Below are 12553 nucleotides of genomic sequence, written 5' to 3' on the forward strand. Positions count from 1 at the left end.
GTGAAATATGTCGTGCCAATTCCTCAGTAAATCTTCTTTGTTTACATTAGATGTTGGTAGACAAATGAGGTCAAGGTAATATTGGTAATCTTACCAAACTAATATATGTAATTCAATATCGTCTGGTGGAATAATTCTAGGACAGATTTATGACGGATTATTTGACAGGACTGGTCAGTGTTACATAATCCTGTAGACATCTGTTTCATTTATTTCAGTCTGGGTCAAATTTGGTCCGTTTATAAGGAACAAAATCATCACCAGAGGTAAACAACGAAAATCTGTCTGTGTTGAAATAAGAACTTAATCAACTTCGGTAAATATTACACATTCTGTGGTAACGGAAAAATATGTCAATCTCTGTATAAATGTTGATGAATGGTACACTTTGACCACGTCTGTCCACTTCTCTTCATTAACATGACGAAAAGTGTCTTACTGCAAAAATGTAATAACTTTCAAAATCGTCATACTTATAGACTTTAAGATGAAAAGAAGACTTCATGAAACAATTACTTTCTATCTTGATACGAGCGTATAAATTTTGTTCGAATCTGCATAAAACACCAGAAACAAAATCAAAGTCTTGTAGAGTTTGAAGATAAAAAAGAACACTAAAGCTCTTTTAATATCTTTTTTGATACGAGTTTATACATTTATTTCGAAACTTCATTTATCATCGTAGTACCTCTACAAAAAAAAAACACCAATAACCGGAAGGCCAACATTAGTAAAACTGAACTTCCTTATCAGTCAAAGGTTGTTAACAAATAACGGTTTAAAGGAAAAGTGATTACCCACTATGTTAAACAGACATGGTTTATTGTTTTACCAGATACTACAGAGGAAGTTTGATGACTGAATGAAACAAGTTGTGACGTGACAAGAGGTGTAAGTAACGGGTTATCAGTAATCAAAATAAGGTCCCAACTTGGGCGTAAACCGGGTTTTCCTGAAGTTGATAGAGAGTGATGTCCCGTAATTGACAGAAGAACAACGGTCAAATTAACCTGACACCAGGGGTCGCAGCGTGCACGTGCTTCATAAATCAGAAACAACACGAAAAAAACACGTTCTTCAGTTAAATGGGAATCCAAGAAAACTGTGTGTGAGGTATCACTGAACCATTCCATGAAGGTTTTTTGTGTGTGTATAATTTCTTGATGGAAATTACAAGCAAAGGAATGATGGCACCACTTTAGCTTAACGTAAACAATGTTATATGTCAATATATTTGCAATTACATAGATTTGCGATCAGAAACTCTCGCTGATATTCGTAGATTCATCATACTATTTGCGAAATATTTAAATTCGCATTCAAGCTCTCGCGAAATTACGGTTAACTGGTTAGCAGAGGTAAAGTTAGACAGTTATTCGTTATTCGAATAACGAAAAACGAATAACTGTCCAACTTTACCTTGCTTAACTGATTAACAGTAGATCTATGAACTATAATCAGATTGAAAATTAAATGTCAATATTTAATAGGATAATAATATATACTATTGATTGTAAATACCTTAAGAGTTTAAAAAATGTAATCCGTACTTAACCGAACCATGGACAATCTTAAACATTTTCTAGTATAACATATAGATGCATGCGAGTAACAGTGACTCAGAATTAAACATATATCAAAAAATTGACAGTTAGGCCAATACATGTCTACGTTTCCTCATGGTAAGACACGTTCCTTGACCTTACCAAAATATTTTAGTTAATATATATTATGTTCTTTTTTTATTATAATTATAATTTATAGGTCACAGCAATACTGGTAGTCTTACCGTGCTGGGGAATATGTGAAAGACCTGCAGAATACATAATTATCCATACTACATTAATCAACGTATCACATGTATTACGATATCACACAGTAGTCAGATGTGATGATATCGGATACTGTAATGCTCCTTGGAGGATGTCCGAATTTTCTCTGGCCTTGACCTTTACTTTCTCCCTGTGAAGTAAGAACTAGGATGTCGGCACGTCCAGTACGAGATGGGGCTTACGTTGTGTCTGTCCGTCAGTAGAGCATACACGTGTAGATGATATTTGAGCATCCATATCGCTTATTGAGGGGTGTACTTTACGTTACACGTGACAATCCTACTGAAGCTATTGTTGTTCATTTTGTTTAGAAATGGGCACAATTTAAGGTCTCCCCTGAAGTCGACGACATGGTCCAATGTGTTCTAGTGTCGTGATACTGAAAGTTATATATAAGTAGGTATTTTGTTTGGTTCATTGCTTGCCGTATTGTGGACAACAAATATCCAAGGATGAGGTCTCCTGTATTCGATACGTTGTTGGTAATGAGTTCATGTGTGTTTTGTCTCGTAATTTCGTGCAGTGTGCGCTTGTGATAGTGGGAACGCCAATTTTTATTGTCATCAAACTTAATCTTACTTGTCATCGAATGTATAACACATATTTATTGATTTATAGAACGACTTTGAATATATACCATAAACAAAACTTATAGAGAAAGGGAATTTTTTATCGCGTTGGCGTTTGATAGCATCCCTGTTATCAAACAAACAATTAACACGCATGTGAAATAGCGTTCAAAAGGATTGGTCGGTATGTGCCTCGCGGTAAAACTCAAGAAAAGAAGGTGCGTTTCTCGGTAAGGTGCCACGTACGCACCTTAAATTTTAATCACCGAATTCGTCGAGATAATTAGTGATACAAATTTTCAAGAATACAAGAATTATTAATTATCCTTCTCCACAATATGCTCTACTCGCTGTGATGTTAAGATGAAACAGAAATTAGTCTAGACCTAATTTCAACAAACATTAATTCCTCTATCGACAATTGATGGAAGCATTGAAAAATGGGATCACTTTATATTGAAAATGTAAATTATGTTATCTATTGAAAATTAGTTTTTTGGCCAACGTTCCATTATATCAAAGATGTTTAAGACTTTATTTATGTTAACCATGGACGCTCGCGGGGGGAGATTACATACTTATTACTGTCTGATAGCGGATAATCTGAAAACTGATGAGAATTTAAGTCGTTAATTTACATTTTATGTGACTTTTCTGCCAGAAAAGTGCAAAAAAAGGAATTTACTATATGGACGGTTTGAGAATAAATATTATGTATGTGTGTCAAGTCTCGTGTGTGCTCGGGAAGGTTTACTTTTGATTTTACTGTTATACATTCGCTGGTTAATTACCTTCCCAATCCCGACGGCGAAGTAGCAGCGATGATCAGCATGTCAAGATAAGATTTGACTTTGACATCGGACCGCTGTTAAAGGTGGATCTACATCAAACGAAAGCACAAGCTAATCTGAAACCGAGTCGTGGCACTGAGAGATTGCATTGAATCCGCATGCACGTAGTGCAACTGTAATTACATTCCTCAAATACGGTAATATGGTTATCAGGACACATTTTTGCTTAAAGTTAGCTAGTTTGAACTCACACATCAATCAAACGTTTTAATATATATTTTGTTTTTCATTGAATATTTCAACATGAAACTAAATTAAACATATCATTGGATTCATATTACCAATGGTTTTATAATATATATATATATAAATGTATATATGTGTATATTTGTAGACACTTTTGAAAGTTAATTACCATAAAATGACAGAACGGATTTCAAATAAATTTATCGTGTACAGTTCATGGTAAATTACGTTGAATTGCGGTCCTACGTGAATCACACGGGGTAATATCGAACCTTCATCTCGTGTATATACTTTTTTCTCTCAAACATAGTTTACGTTCAATAAAGAGTATGAAGAGTTGTATTTGTATTTGAATTACTTGTTTGATATTTCAATGATGCCTATCATCCATCAACCTGATACAAAAACTTCCTTATTACACCTGACTGTTTTTCATTATGTACATGTAGCTCTTTCAGTGAACAATGACCTACCGAACATGCAAATTAAGATTTCCAGTGACGGTGCATATAAGGACTTTGTTTCTGTTAAAAGATCTACAGTGACCTTTAAAATCAGCATTAGAAACAGCTGCACTCACACGATAGAAACGATTTCAAAACCGGAATGAACATGGAGAATCAGACATAAAAGAAAGAGTCCTTGAACTCTGAAAGTGCGAGCTTTGAAAGTGCGTGTATCAGAACGCCGAGGTCGCACAAGAGGAATTCGCTACATACAAGACTGACGGGTTTTAGCTGATAGTTCTGGTATCAAAGAGGTACCAAGGTCAGTATCTCTAGACCGTGAAAAAGATACCATCGGTAAAAAAAACCGTGTAGACTAATTATTTCAATAGTAAACTACATTCGCACACTTTAATATCACTCATTTTGATTGGTCAAGGAAATGTTTTAGCATTAATCATTTTGATTGGCCAAGGTTTAGTCTTGAATGTATCAATCAATCTGATTGGTCAATGTCTAGCCCGGAATGCTAACGAGGTCGTTGAGTAGCTGCTTGTCTGGCGGGTATGAGAGGAATAGCCCCCTGTGGCTGGAGGGTGTCTGTCTGCTACCCTTACAACCTCCATTTATTAATCCTCCTAATGACCTGTAATCTAACGGACATGACTCCCTGTATTAGCCTCCTACTACATCATCATAAGATCATCATTGATGGAGTACATAATTACTTCTATTTCCAGTGATTGATATCCATGATTTTAGTATGTAAGAATGATTTGCCAACAAGGTACTTTAGGGGTGAACAAGGTATCATTAGTATGTTATAAAAGGATCATCAGTTATTTTTAGAAAACAGCGAAACAATTTACTTCAATTTTGTGTTAATATTTACGTCATGTTTACAACATCATTTCAACCAGAGTTCGTTGATTAAGAATTTATACCTCTGAGAAATCAATATTTTCTTGTATTTAACTTTTTTTCTCATATAGATTTCTGTAAATAGGAATTCATATCATAGAAGAAAATGGAAGAAACACATATGTCCATGTGGCTTTTTTTGAGCTGTTGCAAATCAAAATACATTTATTATTAACTGAAAAAAGAAATATTGTATTTAATTATAAATTTTGCCGTTTGTAACATACACACCAGAGATTAAAGCCATAATTTCCTGTTTGATATGTATGGATGTTTGCAGAATTAATTTTCAAGTTGTCTTCTTTGAAGATATATCAGTTACGATTAATGAAACTACTATTTATTCTCAGGATAGCGACATATTCTACCCCTTCCCTAACTTTGTGCTACAAAATGCATCATTTTCAGCCATTCTTGACATATTTACCACTTGATAGAAAAAGTTCTGGTATCAAACTTTTGGAATTATTTTGCTTATCAATAGGGAACAGGTTGCTCTTTCTTAATCAGGCAGAAAAATGGGGGGGGGGGGGGTGCATGTGCTTACTTGTTTGACCCATTTAAATATTTGTTATTTTTTTTAAACATTTCAGGTTAAAAAATAAAAGTGCTCAAATTGTCATTAAATGTTAAAATAAATGAACAATATTTATTATTTCACAGATTAATGCTTAATTAATGTGTTAATTACCATGAACGTAGTAAAGAATTTAAACCAAAAACAGCTCGATAAAGCTGAAATTAATTGTGCAGTAATCATGTAAGAAAAAAAAACAATTTGAGCACAAAATGGTAAAACTTTGGCTCTACTTAAAGCGAAAAAAACAACACATATTTAAAATGTTCTTTCATTTTTTTAAATTTCTGTATGAAATATCCCTTAAGAATTGAAATGTATTTTATGACAAAATTTCCACTTTGCAACTTCCTTCAGATATTGACAGATTTTTTTAACTTCTTTGATCTATGTCGAAAAGAGACTTCAACGAGACTGAAACCGCAGAAGAATGCATCCTTAACACCGTTGAGCTTATGAGCTTATTTTCAATAGTTTATTTTCTTGAGTAATGAGTAGTAAGAATTGTAACGATTGTAAGAACATCGCGTTGTTTTCTCTTTTCTGATTATCTACTATCTAGCTCAGTAGTGGGGAAATCTGTGAAACCCTACTCAAACAACAGAGCCAGATTTCCGAGTCTAGCTTTCGGTTTGGGGAATCCCAAAAGATTTTACCTGGATAGTGTAATCCACTTTTTTTTTCGAAAGAAACATTTTTTGAGCGAATGAGCTCAACTGCTATTTCAAATTAAACGCGGATAATGGTGTATAAATGCACGAGATCTTAATCGCGAAATAATGTTAACCCGAAAATAACGTAGTTAACAGAAAAGCCGGTATGGTCATGCTGTTGCAGTTTGAAATGCAAAGGACGCTTACCATTATTAAGTATATGGATTTCTTTGTTTCATTCATCTGTATTCCAAAAGATAAATTCGTTTCTATAATACATTCCGCTTTGTCAAAGCCCTGCAATTAGAATGGTAGAATCGAATCTGTTGCTTCCATTGCATGATATTGCAAAGGGCAACTAAATGTTGGATCTTATTTTCCTTTAAACATACTGCCTTCTTCCAAACATTTCCCTCTACACTGCCTCACCTTTGTCCTTCCGTTGAACGTTCGCCTGAGTGAGGAAGACTTTTAGTTCTTTATCCTTGTTGAGACACACCATAGTCTATAAAGTGGTATTTTTTGCCTCTGATTACTGCTCAACATTAAGGGAGTGGGACGACTTGTTCGTCTGTTGTCAGTATAATGTGAAGGTGTGGGGTGTGCTGTTCGGTATCTGTTGCGGCATGCTTCAATGAGATTACTATAAAAAGGGAAGAGCCTCACTAGGACAAGAAGACACATCACGAACATACCGAAGCCTCCCAAAACACTCACACATGCAACACATTGCATACAGGGAAGGCCGTCCGTAAATGACTTTAGCTGTTTATAATACGTATAACCAATAAATAAATCATATTAATTGATTTTAGTACCTTGGTCATGATTATATTCAATTTTATATCTACTTCTCTAGATATTTATAGCCTCCAAATTCAAAATGGCATTGATACAAACTTCATCAAACATACATACATATGTGTGACCTAAATATGTCAAATACGCAATAAATAAGAGATCTGAAAATAAAACATGTTTATGAGCAACGCCTTGGCTCTAATTGAATGTAATAAGACTTGCTGGAATGGAATTACTGGGCATGTTTCACAAGAAGATATCATATTGTATCGTAGTGTACATGTTTATTTTTGAATTCCTGTGTAGATATTGGTTAAAACAAAGTTATGGTCTGTATACTGTTATCATGTCGTTAATGTAGGGTTGACATTTCAAGGCAACTCTAGATAACACATATTTGACGCAAGGCACTTTCGTATCGCTGAATCCGGCCGCTGTCAACCATTCCTATCGCACGTGCTTGTCAGTGCTCGTGCGTTAGATGATTGACGCGCTGTCCTAAACATGGATATTTTGGCCATGAATAAATTGATTGTACGATGTCTTGGGAGCATCCTGACATTTCGCACCTGGCAAGAGTTTTTTGCCTAGGATAGGAGTTTTAAATTTTACTACGTATCAGCCAACTAAAAAGGTCCATGGCGCCTTTAACAGTCGAGTAAAGTTTTCCTCTCCAAAGCCAAAAGGTAGGACGTTAGAGTTTGCTAACAAATTGCAATGATCATAAAAGGCGACTGAATTTGAGATTTTTTTATTTTTTTTATTTTGTCTTTATAAATGACACCTGGTTTGACACTGGTTCACAGCCTTTGAACGCACAGGTTTTGGGTTCTGCACACACTATAATATTAAAAAAGGTAGTTTCTGCTCTTGCGTCTACAACGACAGGTGTATGAAGACATGGCGTTTTAATCATACTTTCTGCCGCCATTGTATTGACCTATAAAAAGAGTCTAAATGAAAAACGTATGTGTTTCTTTCTAGTTCCTTTCTAGTTCCTTTCTAGTCCAATCGCAGAAATATCCGGCATTCAAATGACAAGAGTTCCTTCAAAAGATCACCGGCGCTTTCCCCATTTGTTCTAATTGTACATTGCTGGTAGAGAAATAGAATAGAATTTTACATGCTGTCGTAATAGGTAAATTTAATAAATTTATTTAAAATCAATATTTATTTGCTTCCGAAGGCCTCCTATTTCGTAAGAATTGCACCTGCTACACCTATCGCATAATCCTAAAAGGTGACTAAATTTAGAATATTATCCTTTCCTTCTTTCTAACTTACTTTCTTCTTCCAAACGTCTCCGTTGATACCAACTAACGTTTGGCCTTGTTTGAACACTCGCCCATGTGGGGAAGGCTCTGATTTTTATCCTCTGGCCGAGACACACCAAAGTCTATAAATGTGTTAGTTTCTGCTCCTGGTTAGCGTTCAGCGTAACGGGAGTAGGATGACTGGTTCGCCTTGTCAGTATTCTGTGACCGGGTGGGGCGTATTGTCATGTGTCTTCGACGACAGGCAGTGATATAGCACTATAAAAGAACTAGAGTTCCACTATACAAGACGCAACACGAATATACCGCAGTCTCCCAAAACACGCACCCGCACTCCATACACACAATACATACATTGGAGGCCGTCCTTACAATACCTTGGCTGTTAACAGGACGTATAACTTAATCAAACAAACGAACATCTGATTGACGCATGTCGACAAAAGATACAGAACAACACACCCCACCTGTCAAATTATACTGACAATCGGCAAAGCAGTGTCTACTCCCTTAATGATGATGGGCGCTAATCGCTAATCAGGAGCAGAAACTACCACTTTAAAAGACTTCGGTCTGCTCGACCAGGAAAAAGAATCAAGAGCAAAACTCAGAGGGGCGAACGCTCAGGTCGAGTCCAAAAGAATGGCGGTTGTTTACTGTGAAGGGAGACATTGATTTGGAAGATAGTCGGATAAGAAAAAGATGAAATATAACATCCCAAAAGTCGCCTTTTACTATATCATACAATGGGGATAGCAGATACCCCCTCCCTGCAATTATATTTCTACGGCATAGCGACTGAGTTTGGGATCCCATATCGTGCATTGATGTTAGAAATATGTCTACTCTCCCCCGTCACATGATTGTAAAACGCAACTATTTTTTGGATCATATTGTATTGTCTTATTGACTGACCTCATTGATTGTTTTTCGTATAATGTGACACTGTCTCACTCTCAATCTCATTTGAAAATATATCCTATGTATCACTCCGTTACTCTATAAAACAATATGAGTATAAGGATCGCGCTCACGTTTGTTTTATAGTTAATGTTAATTTGTCGTTTTGCTGAGACACGTCGTGTAAAGTTATACTTAGGGTGTTGAACGTAACTAACGAACACCTTCAGCAAGCTTAACCATATACATGTATGTAAAACTTCTTTTATGTATGTAACATTTAAATACTGGGGAAGTAAGATGAAAGAAGACAAATTGTTTTAAAAACATTATCGTCATTAAAAGTTCGTGGTGAGATATTTTGTTTCCGGATCCGTTCGAAATATCTACTTATTTCCTATAGATGAAACTTTGCTTTGGTGTGACCTAAGTTTTTTTATAGGGCGCTAAGCCCACTCAAGCAACCAACATTCTCATTTTTTTTTTCAAATGGATGCATTTTGTGGCCACGGTAATAAATGTAAGTAGGGCGGAGAAAAATTTGGCCAGCTCAGATATTGACGTCGGAGCCCTTTGAACACTAAACTGAGATCGGCCCTGTCCTGATCCGTGCTACACATCTATTTTTTTTTATGAAGTATATAAGGCTAAACAGATTAAAGGAGGGGGTAGATTTGAAGACATAATTTATTCGGTCTGGAAAAATTGTTGACTAGTGACGTCATCCGTTTTACGTTGAGTAGTTTTAATCAGATAATGTCTTAATCAGATAACGTCCGAGGAGTGCTTTAACAAAGTATATCCCCGGAATCTCTCTGATTACAAACACAACTGTTATGTAACCAACTGTAGATAGGATCAACAGGGGAACATGAACCCCCTCAAATATATTCTGCTATTCTCACCCTCTCAGTCAGAAAAAAACCCACATGTGAAACTTGAAGATTTAAAGGCTTACCCAGGCATTAGTGCATGATCCATAAACAACGCTGATAAACTCCGAATGTCATTTGTAATGCAATAGTTGCATCCCCTTTTTACCTGTTATCTCTCAGACAAAACCTGGCCTCCTTCATCGGAAAACAGGTACCCAAAACATTTCTTCAATTGCCATCAACTTTTTCAACTGTTCCTCGTAAAATGCAACCCATGTGCAAATTATACCGTCAAACTTGTCTCAAATTTAGCACTAAAGTTGCACCCTGCAAAGAAAAAATGTCTTCTCTTCGTTAAAATCTACAAAATGAGCTATGAAAATCGTAATTTGATTTGGTAGTTTGCGTTCACCACATCGCCCCCTAGCGGTGAACTCGTGTATTTATTGAGAGTTATCTCCCCTGATATGTAGGTGAAACTTGCTGTACGATAAGGATCCACTGCTGGTTATTGATAGCCGGTCCGGGAGAGGAAGGTAGAGGTGGGCCGATAAGGAACGTAAATTAGACATGAGCAGGGGGAGTCTTAATCATAGGATCGGAAAGTTGATAATTCTTTAAAATAGAATCTAATATGCAGCACACTCCTGCCATTCGTACTAAATATGAGGTATTTGTACTTACGGCGGCGGATGTATCACAGACTTTCACTGCTGTTTAGGTTTTAGCTTGATAGGACATCGTCAATCATTTTCGGTTTATTGCGATAGTATATACCGAATAATTAAAGTTCATTATAATAGTTTCTTCTCCGTTCATTTTCTAAATTCTGTTCATTGATTGGTTTTAAAAGGTTCGGACAAAATGGTTCATTTAAGATATGCACTACAATGTGCTTTCAATAATCACCTCACATTGTATGTATTTTGTTTCTTCGAAGTTTTGTTTCAAAAGGCTTTTGACATTCATTTGTCTTACATTGTATAACTGGACAGTTGTTTCGTCCCATTCTATTTGTCTTATCTTGTATAATTTTGGTATATCGCTCCATTTAATTTGTCCTACATGGTATGGTTTTGGTATTTTTCCATTCCGTTTATCATACATTATTTAACTTTGATGTTTTACTTCATACTCTTTGTGCTACATAAGATAATTTTGATGTATCGCTAAATTCTTTTTGTGCTACATTGTATAACTTTGATGTTTCACTCCATACTATTTGTCTTACATTGTATAACTTTGATGTTTCACTCCATACTATTTTTCTTACATTGTATAACTTATGTTTCATTCCATACTATTTGTCTTACATTGTATAACTTTGATGTTTCACTCCATACTATTTGTCTTACATTGTATAACTTTGATGTTTCATTCCATACTATTTGTCTTACATTGTATAACTTTGATGTTTCACTACATATTTTTGTCTTGCATTGTATAACTTTGATGTTTCATTCCATACTATTTGTCTTACATTGTATAACTTTGATGTTTAATTCCATACTATTTGTCTTACATTGAACTTTGATGTTTCATTCCATACTATTTGTTTTACATTGTATAACTTTGATGTTTCATTCCATACTATTTGTCTTACATTGAACTTTGATGTTTCATTCCATACTATTTGTCTTACATTGAACTTTGATGTTTCACTCCATACTATTTGTCTTACATTGTATAACTTTGATGTTTCACTCCATACTATTTGTCTTACATTGTGTAACTTTGATGTTTCACTTCATATTTTTTTGTCTTACATTGTATAACTTTGATGTTTCACTCCATACTATTTGTCTTACATTGTATAACTTTGATGTCTCATTCCATACTATTTGTCTTACATTGTATAACTTTGATGTTTCACTCCATACTATTTATCTTACATTGTATAACTTTGATGTTTCATTCCATACTATTTGTCTTACATTGTATAACTTTGATGTTTCATTCCATACTATTTGTCTTACATTGTGTAACTTTGATGTTTCACTCCATATTTTTTGTCTTACATTGTATAACTTTGATGATTCGCTCCATTGTATATGTCTTTTTAAAATTTTGCTGTTTCGTTCTATATTTATCTTACATAGTTTAAACTTTGGCGTTTAGCTCCATTAACTTTGTCTTATATTGTGTTTCGTCCAAATGGTTTTGCCTTACATAGTGTATCGTACATATCAAATACATTTGTCTGAAGCTGCTTAACTTTGTCTACTCCATTCTACTCGAATAAATCGTAAAACTTAGGTGTCTCGTTCCATTCTCTTTGTCATAAATCGTATGACTTTGGTGTTTCGTTCAATTGTCCTTGTTATAAATTGTATTACTTTGATGTTTCGTTCCATTCTTTTTATCATAAAACGTATAACTTTGGTGTTTCGTTCCATTCTCATTATCATAAAACGTAAAACTTTGGTGTCCCGTTCCATTCTCTTTATCATAAAACGTATAACTTTGGTGTTTCGTTCAGTTGTCTTTGTTATAAATTGTATAACTTTGATGTTTCGTTCCATTCTCTTTGTCATAAATCGTATAACATTGGTGTCTCGTTCCATTCTCTTTATCATAAAACGTATAACTTTGGTGTTTCGTTCCATTCTCTTTATCATAAATCGTATAACTTTGGTGTTTCGTTCAATTGTCCTTGTTATAAATTGTA

The sequence above is a fragment of the Argopecten irradians genome, chromosome 7 (genome assembly GCF_041381155.1).
Source record: "Argopecten irradians isolate NY chromosome 7, Ai_NY, whole genome shotgun sequence".
In the NCBI taxonomy this organism is placed as follows: domain Eukaryota; kingdom Metazoa; phylum Mollusca; class Bivalvia; order Pectinida; family Pectinidae; genus Argopecten; species Argopecten irradians.